The following is a 21,262-nucleotide window of genomic DNA, read 5'->3' as shown; positions in this document are numbered from 1 at the left end:
TTTCTACAAGTGGTGATGAGCATGTAGGGCACAGAAGAATTGGAGAGGGTAGATGGGGAAAAGAAAGGTGTTTGAACGGCATGACCAGGGCACAAAGGTGCTATATCTGGTCTATTTATGGATGTACTTGGGGAACAGAACCTAATGAGGCGGGTAACATGGTGAGCCTAGATTATGAAGGCTCTGGAAAGGCAGGCCATGGGATTTTAGCAAATGGAAATAGAAGGTTTTCTATCGAAGGTTTCTGAGTACACAAGTGCTGTAATAGTAATCCATGTTTTAATTGAAGGATTACTGTATGTAGATAATGGTGTAAGTGCTCTTGTATACATTGACTCATAGCAACCCAGTGATGTAAGCACTCTTTTCGGTGTCTCATTTTTTAAGTGAGGAAATTGGGCATAGGAAAGCGGTTGACATAGGATTTCAACCCAGGCTATTTGGCTCTAGAGCAAATGCATTTAGTCAGTAGGCTGTCTAGGACTCCTCAGTGTGATAAGTGGTGTTTAAGGAAGGTGAATCTGGGAGTGATATTCAGGGTTACTTGGAAGGAAAAGATGCTTGGTGGTGAGCAGTCCAGTTAGTGTGCTATGGCAATAATTCAAGGCGTACCAGAAGTCGTTCGCATCTTTGCCTCTGGCCGCCTCTCCATCCCTGGACTTCATCCCGCTCTACTAGTCCTCGGCCGATTCCAGACACCGTTATCTTCTGCCTCCTCTTTGCTCTTCTTCAATGCATTCTCCGCTCTGCAACCAGACGATCTTTGTAAAGAGCAAGCCCGAGCAGGCTGGTCCCTAGATTTGAAATCTCATCCTTTCAGGAGCTGGCTCTCATTTTCTTCTCCAGGCCCATTTCCAGGCACCTGTGTCCTTTCGCACCAGTAAATGTCAGCTGTTATTATTACCCCACCACAACCCACTTATCACACCATTGTATTTGCTGAATGAAGAAAGTTAGTGAGTGGGAAGACAGATTAAGAGATGGATATGAGTAAGAGGCAGATGCCTGACTTTAACACTTCCTCCCCACCCATGGGCTTGAGGCAAAGAAATCCAGAGGAAAAGGATCTACCTTTCTATTCCGAGCCCTTGGCAATCTGGCCTTCCAGATCTCGTCTGGCAAATCCTGTCGTTTTTAGCAGCGCCCTTTTGGGGGGGAGGGTCTGTCTCCAGGCCTGTGTCCTGTGCATCTCCCTGGGCCCCTGGCTCCGCTCTCCAGACGCTTGGGGCCTGGCCGCGCTCAGTGCATGTTGCTCCAGCTGTAAGAAGCTGGCCTCAGAGCCCCCGCCCTGCTGCTGCCCTGGGAAGGGAATTCAGATCATTTCAAGGGAAAAGGAGAGGATGATTCAAAGATGAGCAGATAGTTTCAAGATGGTTGACTCAGAGAATGATTCAGAGGAGAAAGCTGGAGGAAGACAGAGGCTGGGCTAGTGAAAGGTAGGGGGGCCCCACAAGGCTGGGCTTCAGCCCCTGTGCCTGACCTCAGGCAAACCACCCAGCCACCCTCAGCCTCAGCTCGCTGTCTCCCTCACTGGGGCCAATCATAGTACCTGCTTTACAGGAGTATCAAGGAGATAAAAGAAAAAGTGGCCCTCAGGCACTTGGCACTATGGCCCAGGGCACCAGGCACCCTCTAAAAGTCAGCTGGCATTGCCTTAAGTGGGAAGTGAGAACAAAAGTGTGTACTCTGTACAAGGGCGCCTGGGTGGCTCAGTTGGTTGAGCATCCGACTTCGGCTCAGGTCATGATCTCACGGTTCGTGGGTTCGAGCCCCACGTCCGGCTCTGTGCTAACAGCTGGCTCAGAGCCTGGAGACTGTTTCAGATTCTGTGTCTCCCTCTCTTTCTGACCCTCCCCTCTCACGCTATCTCTCTCTCTCTCTCTCTCAGAAATAAATAAAAACATTTAAAAAGATTAAAAATAAATAAATAAATGTTAGTGTCTCAGGAGGGCCCCTTTGCACTCTTAAATATTACTGAGGACTTAAAAGAGCTTTTGTTGATATGTATATCTTGTGATATTTATTTACATTACAAAGCAATACCAGAATAAAGTATTTATTAATTCATATAGAACAATAACAAACCCATTATATGTTACCGTATTTTTTAGAAATGAGAAATAATCATTTTTGCCAAGGTAAAAGTCCTTAGAAGAGTGGCATTGCTTTAGACTGTTGCCAGCCTCTTTAATGTCTGGCTTCAGAGAAGATTGTGACTACACAATCAGCGGCACCTGTGCATGTCATGGTGCTTCTGGAGAATTCCATGTGCACTTGTGAGAGTGTGAGAGTGAACAAGGCAAATGACGTCTTGGTGCTCTTAGGAAATACTTGTGGCCCCAACGACTGTCTGAAGGGGTTTCAGGGGTCTTCCAGGGTTCCCAGAAGACACTTTGAGAACCACTGACCTAAAAGAGCATTTTGAAAAAAATCCTTTTTCAATTTGTGAATAAAGATCGTGGCAAAAAATGAGATTACATGTCATTTCCATCACATGGGCAAAAATGAAGGAGTCTGGGAATATCAGGTGTGTCTGAGGATGCGGAACATCAGGAGCTTCCAGCCACTGCTGGGATGTTCATTGTTCAGCCACAATTAGACATTATCAGCTTCTGCTCTGTTCATACTCTACCACTCAGCTATCCCACTTCTGAGGAGAATTGAGGGACAGAATATGGTATCTTTATGTAATGGAATGGTATAATTAAATACGACAAGGAAAGTAACAGGAATAGAACACAGTTGACCCTTGAACAATATAGTTTTGGGCTGTGCAGATCCACTTATATGCAGATTTGTTTCAATAAATACAGTACAGCACTATAAGTGTATTTTCTCTTCCTTATGGTTTTCTTAGTAACATTTTTTTCTTAGTGCACTTTATTGCACAAATATGAATATAATGAATATAGCATACAAAATATGTGTTAATCTACTGTTTGTGTTAGGAAAATCTTCTGGTCCATGGTAAGTTATTAGCAGTTATGTTTTGGGGGAGTCAAATTTATACACAGATTTTCAATGGTGCAGGCCATCCACACTCCTGTGTTGTTTGAGGGTCAACTCTGTTATAATAATAGTAATGTGTTATATTCACATAATAGAATGATACAATTGAAGATAAATCCAGTAGATTGGGGCACTTGGGTAGCTTGGTCAGTTAAGTGTCTTACTCTTGATTTTGGTTCAGGTCATGATCTCATAGTTTGCAAATTCAAGCCCCAGGTCAGCTTATAGTGCTTATAGTGTGGAGTCAGCTTGGGATCCTCTCTCTCTCTCTCTCTCCCCCTCTCATTCTTTCTCTCTCCCCCACCCCTGATCATGCTCTGGCTCTCTCTCAAAATGAGTAAATAAACTTAAAAAAATAAATTCATGCACCCCAATGTTTATAGTAGCACTGTTGACAATAGTCAATGTATGGAAAAGCCCAAATGTTCATCAACAGATGAATGGATAAAGAATATATGTATATATGTACACACCCACACACAATGGAGTGTTACACAGCAATCAAAGAGAATGAAATCTTGTCATTTGCCACAATGTGGTTAGAACTAGAGTGTATTATGCTAAGTGAAGTTAGTCAGTCAGAGAAAGACAAATATCATATGACTTCACTCATGTGTGGAATTTAAGATACAAAACAGAAGAACAGAAGGGAAAGGAAGCAAAAATAATATAAATACATGGAGGGGGACAAAACGTTAGAGACTCTTAAATATAGAGAACAAACTGAGGGCTGCTGGAGGGGCTGTGGGAGGAGAGATGGGCTAAATGGACGAGGGGAAGACACTCGTTGGGATGAGCACTGGGTTTTATACATAGGGGATAAATCACTGGATTCTACTCCCGAAATCATTATTGCACTATGTGCTAAGTAACATGGATGTAAATTTAAAAAATAATAATAAGTAAAAAAGATAAATTCACTGGAGCCATGCTAATATTAATAAATCTCAAAAACAACGTTGAGCAAAAACTGAGTAACCAGGAGGCAAACCCAGAGTACCATTTGTGTCCAGTTTCAAAATATGCAAACAAACGTATATGTTACCGATGGGTACATATGTACGTATGTAGTGAAGCTATCAAATCATGCATAGGATGAGAAACACCGAATTCAGGGAAATGGTCACCCCTGAAGAATAAAGGATAGGCAATGAAATCAAGCAGGAGTTTCGGGAGGATTTAACTATATCTGTAGTGTCTTATTTATCTATTTTTAAAATCTGAATGAAAAAAATAAAGTTCTGTTTAAGCAATTATTTGCTGGGAAAGAGTATGGCAAGAAAAACAAGCCATGACAATAAAAATCAAAACCATCTGGCAAAAGCCTGGAGGCAATGACCGACAAATCCTTCATGCTGACTGCGCCGGCATGGTCCAGGTAGGGTCAGTGGAGTTCCAAAGGCTCATTTGTAGCTGGTTCTTTGACATTTAGCATGGATTTCCCCATAGAAACAGTGAAGCACGTTGCCTAAAGGTCTAGAAGAGGCTGGTCTGCCCGGCGCACAGAGACCCATCAACTTCACAACCTGCCCAACCCACGGAAGGAGCTGAGCAGGGCCGAGAGGCAGTTCCCTCAGAAAGTTAGCTGTGGCCTGGACAGCTGGGAACTGATCCTCCCTGGCAGCCTTGGCCTGACCTTCCTCTACTTCCCTTCCAGCCCAGTTTGGGGGTGGCGGATTCTCACATTTCTGAGCCAGTCAAGGTTGGCGAAGTTAGGATCCCTATTGGGCAGGACAATCTGGGGGGTATATGTTTCTGTGGGTGGATGGTTTGGGGGCCAGAAGCCACAGGGAGGCAGACCTGCCAGCCCAACTGCTGAGTTGAGACTGCTCTTTGTCCTTGTCAGCTTAGAGTCATCTATCACTGACTTTCTGCCCAGACCTTTTTAATTTCCTCTTTTACTGCCACCCTGGTTGTTTCGGGCCTGAGCTTCTCTCCTCTGTTCCATGGAGGAGAAAGCCTCCTGGGGCCTGTCGTACAGTAGACACTCTGCTGCTGGGGACTCCAGAATTTCCTTATAGGAGGGCTTGGGGGTGCTGGTTTGGTTGGAAGGAAAGGTTTGAAGCTGTGTTTATGTACCATTTTACACAAGATGGAGGCAACACCAGTTGTCCCTAGTCAATGGGGGGTGGGGGCTGATGGAGAGATGAAGGTTGAGGCCAAGATACCACCCCTAGCCCCTAGTCTTCTTACCTAACTCAATGAAAGTCAGTTCTCTTTCTTCCTCTCCTCCCTCTTTTCAGGGCCTAAAGTGAGAACTCTGCTTGGGGGTTTGGGGGGGGGGGGGAAGGGAGAGACTAAAAATAAAAGGTGATGGGAAAGTCAAGAATTCTCAAAGAGGAGTGCCTGGCTGGTTCAGTCAGTTGGGCTGAGTCACGACTCTTGATCTCAGGATTGTGCATTTGAGTCCCATGTTGGGAGCCTACTTAATAAAAAAACACCACCACCACCAAAAACCCCCAAAGAACCTATTTAGATTAAAAGAGAAAAAAAAAGAATTCTCTGATAGAGTCCTATATATTGGCCTTGATATTCTCTGAAACATATGTCTAGTTTATCGAAACTACATCTCTATATTACAAGCTTTTATCAATAGCAATAACATATAAAAATAGATACTATTCATCATTTCAACCTAAGTGTTCTCATTTTTGGACATTCCCTTTCAGTCCTTATTACATGTTTGTGTGGCTATAGATTAAAGGGGCACAGACTTATTATCTTAGAATTCCTACTAGTGAATACACTTTTCTCTATGCTCCTACCTACCTGTCACATTTATTTATTTACAGTAAACCTTGGATTGCGAGTAACTTGTTCTGTGAGTGTTCTGCAAGTGGAGCAAACATTTCTAATAAATTTTAACTAGATAAATGAGTGATGGTTTGCAATACTAGTAGAACGTGATGCCAAACAACACATGGTCACAACTGAGCCAATGGTTCTCTCTCTCTCTCTCTCTCGCTGTGGGATTGTGGGTGATTGTCTCCCAAGCTCAGATGCTTGGTCTCAGGCCACGGTGTTTGGCAGAAATCAGTGATTTTTCAGAACGTTGGGAGGTGCCCACAATTGACCCTAGTGTACTTTTTTTCACTTCAAAGCACCTATGGACAGTCCTTTGCTTTTCCATATAAGAGGAAGCATAGGAATGCTTTGCTCCATTCTAGGTCAGGCTGCCTGCAGATATAGGCTCTTTTCTCTGCTGCCTTATTGCTAGGTACATTCAATACAGTATATGACAAGTTTATTAATACTGTGCTGCAAAAAAAGATTCCATTGAGTCAACAGATAGCAGTGATTCCATTAGTGATAGTGAAAGTTGTCCTACACAATAACGCTCCTCTCTCTTGTCTCCCTCACACCAGCCACGAAGGTTTTCAAAGGTAAGTGTGGGTTGATTTACTTTTCTTTATATCTTGTATTTTCCTTATTATTTTATATTATGTTACAGTATTGTAACTATTTTTATATGAATATTTTTGGGTTGTGGAACAAATCATCTGAGTTTCCATTATTTCTTATGGGGAAGTTCGCTTTGATGTGCAAGTGCTTTGGATTACAAGCATGTTTCTGGAACAAATTCTGTTTGCAAACCAAGGTTTTGCTGTATTTTTCTTTTGGAAGTGGCTTCATTCTCCTGCCTACCCCAGATTTATTGAGGTAGAATTGACACATAACATTGTATAAGTTTTAGGCGTTACCATGATGACTTGATATACACATATATATTGGGAAATGATCACCACAATATGTTTGGTTATATATTTTTCTTGTGATGAGGACTTGTAAGATCTCCTCTCTTAGAAACTTTCAAATACACAATATAGTAGTCCCCCTGCTGTGCATTACATCCCCAGGACTTGCATATCTTATAACTGGAAGTTTGTACCTTTTGGCCACGTTCATCCATTCCCCCCACCCCCACTCCATGACTCTGGTAACCACCAATCTGTTTTTCTCTGAGTTTCTCGGTTTTGTTTGTTTGTTTGTTTGTTTTTTAAGATTCCACATCCACACACCTTTTTTCTTAATGCCTAGTAATACTTTGTTGAGTGGATATTAATGGATTAGAAAAGGATACCTGAGTTCTAACTCAGGGAGAACATTAAGATCTCATAGAGTTAATTGAAGTAGTAAAGGCTACAATAGATGTAGCATATTTACAATAGCGTCTTGAGAGAACAAAGGCTAACTTCATGTTAGCTGTTTTTATCTATAACCATATCTTCACCTTTATTCTTGTAAAAAGCCCCACCCATTTAAGGAAAGTCAGCTTCTCCAGGGCCACCTCCCTACCTCTCCGGCCCCCCCTCCCCCCCGCCTCCTACCTCACATTTAGAGACCAAGGTTCACATAGTTGGTAATTCTGGATCTCAGCCTAGCAAAAAAGGACCTAAGTAGCTTCATTCTCATTTCAAGAAAGCAGCTCAATTCACTTCACCTTCTTTCTTTACCACGTAAGAGTTACTTTGGTGACTGGGGTGGAGACCAGAGCAGGTGCTCTGGGATGCGGCAGTTGGAAAAATCTTGGGGCCATGCACTCATGCTACAACAAATATTTTTTAGGCACCAACTAGTTTTTTGAGCCAGGCTGGTAGGCCCTGGAAATATAGATGAAAGATGTTTTCTGCTCTTGAGCTGCTCACTGCGTAGAAAGATGTGAAATGGGGAAAGAGCACAGGTGACGGAATGAACGCACAGCCTCGGAGGTCAAGGAGTTGCCTCGCCCACACTGGGCTGACGCTCTAGCTGAGCTGGGTTTGGCTCCTCAAGGAACTGGTCCATTTAGGCAATTACATTACATTAGAAAACACAGGAGCCAGACTATGAAGGACTCGAGCGCTGTGGTAGGAGGCTTCTCTTCCCTCTCCGAGCAGGCCACGTAAGAAGTTATAAGGCACAGAAGTGAAGGATGAAAAGGGGGGGGATTTTCAGATGAGGAAACTGAGGCTCAAAAAGACTGAATCACAGGCTGGAATCCATACATGTGAGTACAGAGCCAGGAATGGCCCCCAGATTTGTTCAGTCCCATCTTCCTGGTCTTATAATTAGACAGATGAGGGGGTGTGGAGCCATGTTTGATTTAGCCCCACCTCCTGTCTTCAGTCACAGCCTCCTTATTCCATTTCCCAGAGTCATACATGTCCTCGGCCTCTTTAGAAGGTAATCCTGGGTCATAAACTCAAAAGCCCACAATAGACAGGAGGGCACAGGGAAGGAAGAGAACACAGGTTATGGTGGTGTGTGTGCCACATCGGTGGAAGGTGCGGACTGTGAGAAACAAGTCCCTCCATGTCCAAGCGGGCAGCTGCTACTCACCAACCAGCTGTCTCCTGGTGAGAATGTGGGCACAGCAAGATCCAGATTTTCAGGTGAACTCTCAAAATGCCACTCCCATGATGGCATTACACTGTGTAACACTCTGTCTCAGGGACTCAAGAGAAAATCAGTGGTTGGTCCTGAAGCAAGTCACTGTGCTGTAAACTGCCTGGGGGGGAGGAAGGGGAGCACGGGACAGGGCACAACAGGTGGTCTCTAGGAGCTGAGGGGCTCCGTCTTAGTCCAAGGAACCGAACTTCGCCAACAAACCATGTGAGCTTGGACAAAGATCCTGAATTCCAGAAAAGAATGCAGCCCAACCAGCAGTTTGCTCATACTTTTCTGAGACCCTACACAGAGGACCCAGCTAAGCCATGCCCTGACTCCTAACTTACAGAAACTGTGAGGTGATAAATGTGTGTTATTTTAAGCTACCAAGTTGTGGTAATTCTTATACAGCAATAGAAAACCAATACACTCTCTAAGGTCTGCTCTTCTCAGACAGCACTGCCAACTCCAGAGGTTCCTTCTCCCCGGCTGCCATCGACATTTCATCCCTAACCACCCTGATCTCAGCAGGCTGCCAAGAAAGAAATTAGTTGGATGAACTGATTTGCCATTTATGACTTCTCTCCCCCTACTTGGGTGTCTTTGCATTTTGAAAGAGAGGGCTTGGAGAGATACTGGCTAAATCAAATCTACGATTGATTTAGAAGGGGCTGTTAAGTAGGGCAAGACCTCCCCCCGCCTGCCTCAGAAGGTTGTTATCAGGATCATGCCAGTTGGTGTATGCATGTAAGATAATGGAAGATATATATTGGTCTCTGCCCCCCAATTACTGGCACAGAGGTCCTTTGTAATTTCCTAGGTGATCGGAATGTCTTGTGCTCTAATAACATGAATTCGGGTGGACTCCTGGAAGTCTCCTGGGTGAAAGGTAGTCACAGGAAAGTCCAAACCATGATTAGAAACTTGGAGTTTTCAGCTCCACACCCACACCCTCCATTCTCTTGAGGAGGAAGAAGGGCTAGAGATGGAGTTAATCACTGATCATGTCACATGAAACCATCATAAAATCTTCATGTAATGGGGTTCACGCTAGTGAACGCATCCATGTCCTAGAGGGTGACACACCCCAACTCCTTGGAACCCTCCCAGACTGTGCCCTACGTATCTCTTCACTCAGCTCTTCCATCTGTTTCCTTCATCATATGTTTTAATAAACTGGTAAGCAGAAGTGTTTCCCTGAGTTCTGTGAACTGCTCTAGCAAGCTAATTGAACCTCAGGAGGGATCATGGGAATTTCCAATAGCCAATTAGATAAAAGTGGTGGGTACCCTGGGGACCTATGGTCTACGTTTCTTGACTGAGCTGTTGACCTGTGAGATCTGACCCTAATTCCAGGTAGGTAATGTCAGAATTAAGTTAAACTATAGGACAGCCACTAGATGTCAGAGAATTGCTTGGTAGGGATCACGTGTCTGGTGATCAAAGTGTCAGAGGCATTGCAAATGTGATAGCCATGTAACAGTAAAGAAAAACACAGGGAGGAAAAGACTGCATTTTTCTCCTCAATGCGAAATCACTCTGTAAATAAGGAAATATATTTGTAAAAACAAAATGAAGTGATATAGCAACCACAGGTCATTTAAGTCAAAAAGATCCTGGTGCACACGTTCTGATTTCAGCCTTGAAGCTTCACTCCTGACCTTGCCCACATCTGTTGTCAGACCTCTGGTTCCTGGCCACCTCTCAGTTTCAGCCAGAGGCTCCCAGCATCCACGCAGCTGACAAAGGCCAGGGAGGACCGAGATGACACTCACCTCACACCCCAGCACGTGCTTAACGAGGGAGGAAGGGACCTTCGGGGAGGTCACACAGATGTCTGCAGTGTCCTGCAGTGTCCTGACACCAGACCAAAAACAGCCCATCAAAATCTCCAGGCTCCAAAAATGAAATCACGTGTAGAAATACCCAGAGCCTGAGTCCTTCAAACCCAAACAGTCAGAGCCCTGAGACTTCTAGAACTCTCTCTCATTAGCAGGAATTCACTACTAATTCACCTGCAATAGGCAAGGTGTTTTATTATATTCATATGGATAAGAAAAAGCGTGGGAAGGAAGGACAGAGGATGACTTATCCTCTTTATCATCAAACAAACAGGAAAAAAACAAAACAAAAACAAAAACAAAAACACGAGCAGAAATAAGCCATGCCTGTTTTAAAGCCAGGGGTGGAAATCAAGGATCACACAACTGACTGGAGGAGGGAAAACAACCCTCATTCCTCACTTAAATTCCTAAATTGTAGAATGTAGTAAGGATAATAACATAATAGTGATTCTAAAAAAAGCCATGACAATACTAAACATTTACTGAGTTCAACACGTACCTGATGCAGTGTTAAATGGTTTCCATGCTGGCTTGCTCTCAATCCTCAGCACAGCCCTGAAGGACCACTATTGCTTTGATTCAACTGATGAAGAGGGGCGCCTGGGTGGCTCAGTTGGTTAAGTGTCCGATTCTTGTTTTCAGCTCAGGTCATGATCTCATGGTCTGTGAGTTCAAGGTTCGAGCACCATGTCGGGCTCTGTACTGACGGTGAGGAGCCTGCTTGGGTTTCTCTCTCTCTCTCTCTCAAAATAAATACAATAAAACTTTTTAAAAAACAAATAAGTAATTTAAAAAAAAACAAAATAACTGATGAAGAAACCAAAGCTTGGTGAAGTTGGGCAATTATACTAGATCATACAACTAACAAAGGATAGAGCTGGCTCTTGAAGCTGGCTGGGTCTGCGTTCAGAGCCTGTGCTCTGCCCAATTATGGCATCTTGACCCCGGAAAATGGATGTACGCAACTCTGCCTCCTTGACCACAAGTCTGCCCCTGCTCCTCCCAACCTTGCTCTCCCAAGAGCCTTGTCAGACGTGCTTGGAGAAAGAATCCCCTCCCCAGTTACCTGAACCTCACGCTGACCCTCCCCTCTTCAGAGGGAAGGTAACAAGCTCCACACAATAGCTGTCAATATTAACAGCAGCACCAACACCATTGGTACTTGGTCCCCTCCAGAAATAAAACATACCATTTTCAGAAAGTGAGAATCTTCTTTATTGGAGACAATCTAGATAACTCAACTTCCCCTGCAGTTTGGTGCCAAATAAACAAATGAATATAGTCTTGGAAACCGAGGAAGAAATTGTTGGCTTTGCCTGGAATGCTTACCTGGCGTGGCCAGGACTTGACCCAAAAGCAATACTGTTTTATATTGCTGAGGTACTTTTCGAGACTAGATTCAATTGTGTCATCTTCTTTGAAGACTTAAAATTAGCAAGCAAGAGACAATTGAGAGCCAATACGTTTACAGTAGCATCAAAGAAAGAAGTATAGGTTAAAAATTATTTGGTGTTTGCAGCCTGAAATTAACAGTGCGTTGGAAGAATGTGAAGTTTAGGCAGAAATGAGAGCAAAAGCCATAGAAGACATAGTAGCCTCTTTGTGGCAGAGTAGATGATCATTAAATGGACATATGGTACCCAAGAAGGTCAGTGTTGGTTTGATGTTGCTTTCTCAGTGTTGCATGTTGCTGTTTCTCAGAACAGATCTAGTCCTTCGTGTTAAAGGGACTTTCCAGGATTATAGTGGGGAGGTCTCTCTAATTATAAAGAAGGAAGGGAAGAAGCCAAGGATGGAGGATCAGAAGAAAACAGGGGAAAAGGAAGGAAAGAGAAAAAAGAGGAAAAGCTAAAAAACGTGGACTCCAAGTGAAACCCAGTGGGGACAAGTCAAATCTCTGTAACGGCAACAAAAAGACTTTTAAGTTTCCAAGTATGAAACTTCATGAAATGTAGGTGTTAAAACATATAAAACCAAAAAAATATCAGATAGTATATTGGAATTCTTGGTATCAGAATCTGACCAATAATTCATAAAATAATAATTGTGACATTTAATGCCATAGGAAGGAATGGAAGGTCATGGTAACAGGAAATATTATTTTGAATGATATCTGTGCTATGTAGGTAAACTAAATAGCAGTATTTCTAGTTTTTGGTTTTCATAATAATAAATATCATTTGCTGAGTACCTTGTGCACCCATCTCTGTGCTACACACTATTTATAATACTCTATTTGACTTCACCTTCCCAACGGGTGTACCAGATAACTATAATCATCTTACGTGAGAACATGGAAGATGTGAGAGGGTACCTTCCTCAAAGATACCCAGGTAATAAGAGGCAGAGCTGCTCATGAGTGCCAGCCCCATATGACTGGACTACTCTCCAACCTGCTCGGTCACAAGCATCACCACACCACCACCAGCACCCACAAGAGCACCTACTGAGCACTTTACCATGGAGCCTCTAACCCCCACCGTAACCCCTTGAGGTGGTAACTATTGTTGCTCCCACTTTACAGAAAGGAAACTGAATCTCAGGGAGGTTTAGTAATGCCCACTTTCACCTAGCTAGTAAGGTGGTAGAGTTAAGATCTGAACTCAGACAAGCTAACTTCATATGCCAACCCCCTGCATGCTTCAATATTCCATACATTTCAGAAATGTACTTCCAAAAATAATAGGGGACTAGCGTTTCAACGGATGTGAATGAATGGCTTGTTCTATTGCACTCTGCACATGAGAATTAGCATTGAAATCAGATCAAATTCAGTTACAAGTCGTTTAATGCAGAGTCCTGTCTGTTGTGTTTTATTTCCATTTTCCCATTTTGGTGAAAAATGCTGTAATGAGTTCATTGTGATAAATCACGTTAATAGTCTTTCGGAGTTAGAAATTAAAAAAAAGAGCTGATGGTGAGTCATGCTATCTTTCTAGAGCAACAGTACATTGACAAATTAAAAGCAATATTCTAAACAGAAGACAGCGAAGAAGGTGTCTGGAAACGCTTTCCTCCTGCAGGCATTGCAGCATATGCGCATGTGTGGACTCAACCTGGGCCAGTAGGTCTCAGTAACTGATTGGGACTTTGGGTATATTTGTCTGGCAACGAAGAGGAAAAATAACAAACTCTGAAGAGTTCAGCTTCTTCTTCCTTTTCCACTCTCCTCCTGCACCTACACTTTCACAATACATTGGCTAAGATGTAGGAATTTATTTCTCTAACGACCGAGAGGTACTTGAGAACGCGCACATTTTGTGAAACATGGCTTAGTCAGGATGAGGCAGGCTGTGCTACATTAAAACGTGAGCCAGTGACTTAACTCAGGAAGAGTTCCGAGTGCTCCCATGGAGTGCTTTGTCAATTGAGCCACTCCCCAGAGTATCCATCCTCCTTTGGGGACACAGTCATCCAGGCTGCTTCCATGGAATGGAGGTCATCCAGGCTGCTTCACTCTCTCAGCACCAGGCCTGAAAGCTCACACGGGCACGGGGTGGGGGATGGAGCTGCAGGATCCCACCTCCACCGAGGCTCTTATGGGTGCACCGGCTACTCTGCTGACAGTTCAATGGCCGACATTTGACTCATGGATAAGAGGGACCAGAAATGTAGGGAAGCACACCCATGCCTAGCGGGGAATAAATGTCTCACACAGAGCATCATATACATATTTCCTTATTACTACTACCACCGTCACTACTACTACCACTAATACTATCTCTTTATTATAACCAAAGTTTGTTTTATTCATTTTTTTAAAAGAACAAATTTTGGGTCTTATTAATCACTTCCATTAAGACCATTTTGCTTCAATAATTTTGCTTCTATATTTAATCTTCTGCAAACTCATCCATTCTTTAGGATTTTTGTTGCTGTTTCCTTTGTATCTTCTTAAGCTGGGTACTTTATGTTTTCTATTAACCTTTAGGCTATAAATTTCCCTCTGAGTGCCACTTTGGCTGCTTTCTGTGGTTTGGATACATGCTACTTTCACTGTGGTTTCATTCTGAATATTTTGCAATTTTACCCTGACTCCTTCTTTATCCAACAAAATGAATTATTTAGGAATGTGCTTTGTCAATTCTCAAATGTGTAGATTTTGAGTGACTCTCTTGTTATTAATTTATAATTGTATTACATTGTAGTTAATTAACATGATACCACCTATATGATAATAAGAAAACAAGGGGCGCCTGGGTGGGTCAGTCAGTTAGAGTCCGACTTTGGCTCAGGTCATGATCTCACAATTCATGAGTTCGGGCCCCACATCAAGCTCTCTGCTGTCAGCACAGCGCCCACTTTGGATTCTCTGTCTTCCTCTCTCTCTGTCCTCTCCTTCTCACTCTCTCTTTCTCTCTTTCTCAAAAATAAATAAATAAACATTAAAAAAACATTTAGCATGTAATTTCTTTTGTAACCTATTAGTGCTATATTTATCTCACTCTCTAAAGCAAGGTAAATAATTACATTGGGAGCTTTTACCAAAAAAACCTATCACCCAATGCTTCTTCAGACTACTGAGTCTGAATTTCCAAGGGCAGGTCCAGGCATTGTATTTTCACCTGCCCTTCACATCCACCACAGCAACCACATTCACCACTGGTTGAAAACCTCTTCCCCCACGATTTTGTAGATCTGGAGATTGAGGAATTGGGAGATTAGAAAGAGATTGAAGGAGAAGCAGACCAGGTTGTGGTAGAAATGAACAATTCCTCCTGGTCACATTAAGTAACTGTATCTGCTCATCATTGTATCTCCCTTATTGAGTACACAGTGCTTGGCACAGAAAAGGCACTAATAAATGTGGATGATTAGATTAATCATGTTGCCTATGCAATGAGCATTACATAGTGATAGCTAAAGGTCTGTGTAACAGAAATAAGCCTTATTCCATCTTCTAAAATACTAATCAATTGTGAGAAGGTGTGACATCATCTTCATTACTTTTGTATCTTCTTCCCATGCACAATGTTGAGCACATAGTAAACACTTCATAAATATGTCTTAAATGTAATTTATAAACACATGTATGCATTTTTTTTCTATTGCCGCTGGAATAAATTATCACAAATTCGGTGGCTTCAGACCACAGAAATTTACTATCTCAGGGTTCGGAAAGTCAGAAGTTCAAAATGGGTCTCCCTGGACTAACCAAGTTATCAGCAAGGCTACATTCCTTTCTGGAGGCTCTGTTTTCTTTGCCTTTTCCAGCTTCTGGAGGCTGCACATTCCTTAGCCTGTGACTCCTTTCCATCTTCACAGTTATCAAAGGCAGGCCTTTCTCACAGTGCCATTTCTGTTTCTGACCTTTTTTTTTTTTTGCCTCTGCCTTGCTCAGTGAAGGAATGTCGGGATTACATTTGGTCCACTAGATAATCCAGGATAATCTCATTATGTTAAGGCCAGCTGATGAGCAACTTTAATTCCATCTGCAACCGTCATTGTTCTTGCCACGTGATGAAACATACACACCATTTCTGGGCAGGCATAACTTTGTAGGGGGCCCTTATTTTGCCTACCATAACCTGTAAAACAAAACAAAACAAAACCAGGAAGAACAGAGGAAGAAATAATGGGCAACACATGAGGGCAAAATGAAGTGGTAACATTAATAACAATAATAAGTAACAAGATTCTGGAACAAAGCAAAAAAAAATTCTCTATTCAATGCTGCTAATTAAATTTCAAGGGAGCACGTGCACACACATGCACACACACTCACAAAGACACTAATATCCTGGTTAGCTGATGCCACAGGTGGGATAGAATCATTTCCTGATTAGACAAACTGAACAAGAAATGAATGACATTTTGTTATATACAGAACTTTTGCAGGAAAAGTTCCCAAATTCCTTTCTTCCTGGAGAGAGATTATTTCCCTTCCCCCTCATTCCGGCTCACCTCTAACATTTCTGGAAATTTTCTAGGAGGATGGATGAAAGTCTCAACACTTACCTATCTGCCTTAACCCCTCACTGTGCACAGATGGCTGGAATGGAGCACTGGTGGCCTGAATTGCAGGCGAAGGCTGGTCAATATCACCCCCTCATGCAGGGAGGCAGAGAAACCATTCTCTATGGTTACCTAGCCAGTTTGCTGGAGGAAACTTCTCTGCTAAAACTCCATGGAAACTAGTTGTTTGGACAGTGACATTCCCTGGAGATTTTAGAATCAACTTTTTCATCATCCGAAACCTACATCTTGGGAAATCTCTCCGAAATACTGCGCAATGAGAATGATCATACTGAATCAATACTGCGTGAAAAGATAGAACAGCACAAAATAAGTCCTTCATTTCCATGCCTTGGAAAGAGCACTCCGAATGTGACTGTGACAATTGTTCCTGGCTGGGAACCTCTGTTCTTTCCCTGTCCCATGGAGTAGGTAGAATACCAGAATTCTTTTGTATGTTTGGGACATTTTTTAAAAAGGTTTTGGGTGGTTGTTTCTGCTGTGTTGTTTTTGTGGCTGTCTGTGGTCCCTCTTTTGGTTTGAGCTGCAGTGTGGCTTCCTTGAGGAGCTTCCTTCCCCTTGTCATTTGTGGAAATAGTGACTAGGATACCAAGCGAGTTAGAACCGTAAGTAAAGTGAGATTGACCAGGCTAACAAAGCTCTCTCTTACAAGTACATGAAATTTAAGCCCAAGCCTGAGTGTTATTGCATACAGGACTGCCCTTTCCAGCTGGAATGCGTGACTCTTTGACATCTATTTGGCTACTTAGAAGCTATTTTTACCTCTTTTCTATCTTTGCCCTGAATAGGTTAGTGTGAAATAGTTATATTTTGGCAAGATGAAATATTGCCATATCTTTTCAATGTGCCAAAGTCTTGAAACAAGATAAAAGTTCCTTGGTCCTGGGACCAGAGCAGGGAGGATGAGCCCCTTTCAATGTTTCTGACAACTTGATATAAAACCACTGCTGCAGTGTTAACACCCATTAATAGAATAGGTAAGTGTGGTTCACCTGTATGCTGATGTGGCTAGGGACTGGGTACAACACATACACTCACACTGCCTGGAAAATATGGTCATTGTCAGGTTGCTTTGTTAGGGGAGGAGGGAGAGTGTGGATAGAAAAATGTTTCCCTCGGTCTCCCTGCAGCTAGTCTTGAGATATATTTCATAAGCCCCTTCAGGAGGCTTGAGATTCTCTGTCTCTCCCTCTCTCTCTGCCCCTCCCCAACTCGCAGTGTCTCTGTCTCTCTCAAAATAAATAATTAAACTTAAAAATATATACAAAGACACCGTCGAGTGAGAATGTGATGTTTAGAGGTGCTGTACCCACCTTGCAACCCCGAGGGGAAGACTAAGGGAATTGCCAAGAAACTGACCCAGACCTGTGGCATCACAGGGCCACGAGAACAACCGTGTACCTCTAGACATCTTGTTCCATGAACAGAATAAACCCTATTAAGTCACTCACTGTTGGCGTTTCTGTTATTTGCAGCCAAAAGCACTTTAAACAATATTTGACATGTCAACATCCTTCTTGGGAGTGCTTTATTTAGAGCTGAAGGCAAGAAATAAGCCCTCTGAGTAGGAAGTCTGGAGTGTGGAGCTGGGTGGCTTCTGGGGACCAGAGTTCCAGTTTGTGAAAAACGCTGGTCTGAGAGAAGCAGAGACAAAAGACTGAGACACTGAGTCTTGTGGTTTAAATTCTTCTGCCAGTGAATTCCTCTTTTTGCCAAAAATGGTTAAGGTAGAGTTTCTGTCACTTGCAAACAGAAGTCCCACCTGATTGAAGTGTGAGCTCATTGTTGTTTTGTTGTTAAAACAAAACAAAACAAAAAAAAAGAAGAGAAATGGGAGTGTGTTGTGTGAGCATGCGTTCATCTAAGCATGCAAAAAAAAAAATGCGGATAGATGTACTGACAGTGACCAGTAAGACTGGTCATTTCCCTGGGGCAGTTGGAACAGAGTAGGATAAGGCCATATGGATCATTTTTACCTTATGATTTTCTCAATCTTTAAACTTGTTCTTAGCAGCTTGTATCATGTATGTAATTTTAAAAGACTAAAAACTTCAGAAACTCTGAGACAACATGTGTGTGTTGGTTTGTGCCGTTAAATTGGAGATACACGGTAATTGGAAACTAATAGATACGTTTCATTACGAACTGAGAACCACTGCCTACGAAGGACCCAACAAACCTCAGACAGACAACCACACATCCCAATACCACATAAAACTAGCCACAGTGTGCCCCGTAAGGGACTGAGGCTGGGAAGCTGTATCCAATCTGCCTGTTACCATGGCCCCTGACCCTTCCCCCACATACATCATTTCCATTATTTTCCCTAAAATCCAACCCAGATAAGCCCACAATGTAAGTTAAAACAAACAAACAATATAAAACAGCGTGTTTGCTATACAAATAAAAGCAAGTTCTTCCGCTCACCCCTCTCCAGCCCAGTTCATTTCTAGACAGAAAAATTTGGAGCCGCCACAGCCCTGTGAGTCTGTGCGAGTAGCCTGGATTACTGAAGGAGGTGAGAAGTATGCTGAGCCAACCTAAGCACCCAGGCTGCTGGGGTGGGGCCAGGCCTAGAAAGGATGGTATCATGGGAAACTGATACAGCTGGCTCAGCCTCAAGCCTCTAGGTAAATGGACCAAAGCACACATGTAGGACATGACATTCTCAGGGTGGAGATGGTGTCACCAGGGTGAGCACAGACAGCTAAAAGAAAGGTAGGGGACAGCTCTGAGCAATGCCAGCAGGATCCCAAGTGTTGACTGGAGGATGCCAGGAACAGGAGGCAGGGAGAAGACCAGCAAGATCTTGTGTGAGGCCAGGGGGCTGCAAAGAGCATCTGCTGATAAGTGAGACTCGGAATTCCAGGCAGGGACACTGAGGCAGAAGTTCAAAGGTATGAACAGCAAGAGCCATCGGTGCACACTTACTATATGCTGAATGCTTGTATTTCACTTAATTCTCCCAAAACCCCTGTGAGAAGGGAATTAAAAAAAAAAAATTTAATGTTTATTTATTTTTGAAAGAGAGACAGAGTGAGAGTGGGGGTGGGGCAGAGAGCGAGGGAGACATAGAATCCGAAGCAGGTTCTGGGCTCTGAGCTGTCAGCACTGAGCCTGATGCGGGGCTCGGACTCATGATCATGACCCCAGCAGAAGTCGGACACTTAACCGACTGAGCCACCCAGGCACCCTGGGAATTTTTATTATCTCCATTTTTCAGATGAAGAAACTAAGGTAGACAGAAGATGCGTGATTTGCTCAAAGTCACGCAGTCTAGTATATCAGTTAGCTCAGACTGCTGCAGCACAAGACCACAGCCTGGGCGATTTAAAAACAAACATTTTTTTCTCAGCCTTCTAGAGGCTCAAAGAGCAAGATCGCAGTGCTTGGCAAGGTTATTCTCTAGTGGAGCCTGATTGCAGATGGCTGCCTTCTTGTCATCCTCATACAGCCATTCTTCTGTGTGGGAAAAAGAAAGATCTCTGGCTTCTCTTTCTCTTCTTTTTTTTTTTTTTTCATTTAAAAAAATTTTTAATGTTTGTTTATTTTTGAGAGAGAGACACACACACAGAGCGCAGAGGGGGAGAGAGAGAGGGAGACACAGAATCCAAAGCGGGCTCCAGGCTCTGAGCTGTCAGCACAGAGCCTGACATGGAGCTCCAACCCACCAACTGTGAGATCATGACCTGAGTTGAAGTCAGATGCTTAACCGACTGAGCCACCCAGGCGCCCTTCTTTCTCTTCTTATAAGGACACCCATCCTATCGATTAGGGACTCACCCTTATAACCTCATTTAACCTTAGTGACCTTCTTAAAGGCCCTATCTCCAAGTACAGTCACATTGGGAGTTAGGGCTTCAACATATGAACTTGGAGTGGGGAGGAAGAGACACAATTCAGTCTGGAAGAGCTAGCTAGTAGCAAACAGACAGTATGACTCCACAGCCAGTGTGACTCCATGTTCTTTATGTGGGTATATTTTTGTGTCTTAGTGAGATATAATTTAAGTAATATAGTTCAGTGATTTTTTGGAATAAATGCATACATCCATGTGACCCACACTCCTAGCAAGAACTATATACAGTAGTTATCTTGGCCACTACCCTTCTCCCATACTAGCTGCTGGCAGGAGATGCTGCTGTTGGGAGATTCCATGGCAGCCAGGAGGCATTTCTGGTACCGCACACACAAGCTTTGCTCCCAGTAAGACTTGATTCTGAGAGCTCTGTCACGTGATCCTTCCCCCCACCCACAAGGCTCCTTGTCTGGGCCAGCCCTTATCTCTGCTGCTCTGAGCAGAATCCCAGGAGACTGACCCTTGTGAGCTGCGTTTCCCAGGGTATTTGCCCCCGGCCCCCCCCCCCCCCCCCTTCCGCCAAAGGCGGTGTCTCTGGCATCTCCTCTCTGGCTCCAGCTTTCACCAGACAGACCCAACAGACCCAAGGTGGTGCTCCACCATGTGGCCCTAATGCCTCCTCCGCTTTAGTAAACAAGTGTCTCCCCACTATGGCTTCCCGCTGTCACTGTTCTTTGGGTTATCTCTCACCATCCATTGTTTGGCTTCTCAGCTCTTCCACCTCCTGTACAAACAGTTAACCGGCATTAAATGCCCTCTGTTTCCATTGCCGCATGGCCTCTCTTTTCCTGGTTACACTTTTATGGAACACTGATACACTCTCTACTTGTCAGGACTGGCTCAGAACCTGGGGTTTCCATCTAGAGGGTTGGATGGAGCCCACACACAGAGGCTGGAGGCTGGAGGTTCATCACCATAGGCTTCCCCAAGCGGATACGGGGGACGGTATTTACATTTGTTCTGCCCTTGTTGACATCGGGTGGGGCCATCTTGTTAGCAAATCAGCGCTCTCCTCCAATTTATTCATTGCCCATGGCTCCCCTGTTTTTCAGGGGGACCTCTGCAAGCGGTCAAGACCAGAGAGGCTTTTATCACCTGGCTCTTCAGCTATGGTCAAGACACTAAGCCACTAATTGGATTTGCCCGACTGCCACTCATTTTCAAAAACACATGCTCATCTGGGGCGCCTGGGTGGCTTAGTCGGTTA

At 43.6% G+C, this 21,262-nt stretch overlaps 1 long non-coding RNA gene across 1 annotated transcript; it reads right to left on the bottom strand.

The window, feature by feature from the left end:
• Positions 1-15,547: 15,547 nt before the first annotated feature.
• LOC120220403 lies at positions 15,548-19,162 on the bottom strand. Its single transcript, XR_005525567.1, has 2 exons — positions 19,128-19,162; positions 15,548-15,748 (listed from the first exon to the last, which is right to left on the bottom strand). It is a non-coding gene; the product is annotated as an uncharacterized LOC120220403 (long non-coding RNA).
• Between the last annotated feature and the right edge of the window lie 2,100 nt (positions 19,163-21,262).

This window comes from Hyaena hyaena, unplaced genomic scaffold (genome assembly GCF_003009895.1).
Source record: "Hyaena hyaena isolate Hyena2069 unplaced genomic scaffold, ASM300989v1 scaffold_698, whole genome shotgun sequence".
Taxonomy (NCBI): domain Eukaryota; kingdom Metazoa; phylum Chordata; class Mammalia; order Carnivora; family Hyaenidae; genus Hyaena; species Hyaena hyaena.
This window is presented reverse-complemented; position numbering and strand designations above follow the sequence as displayed.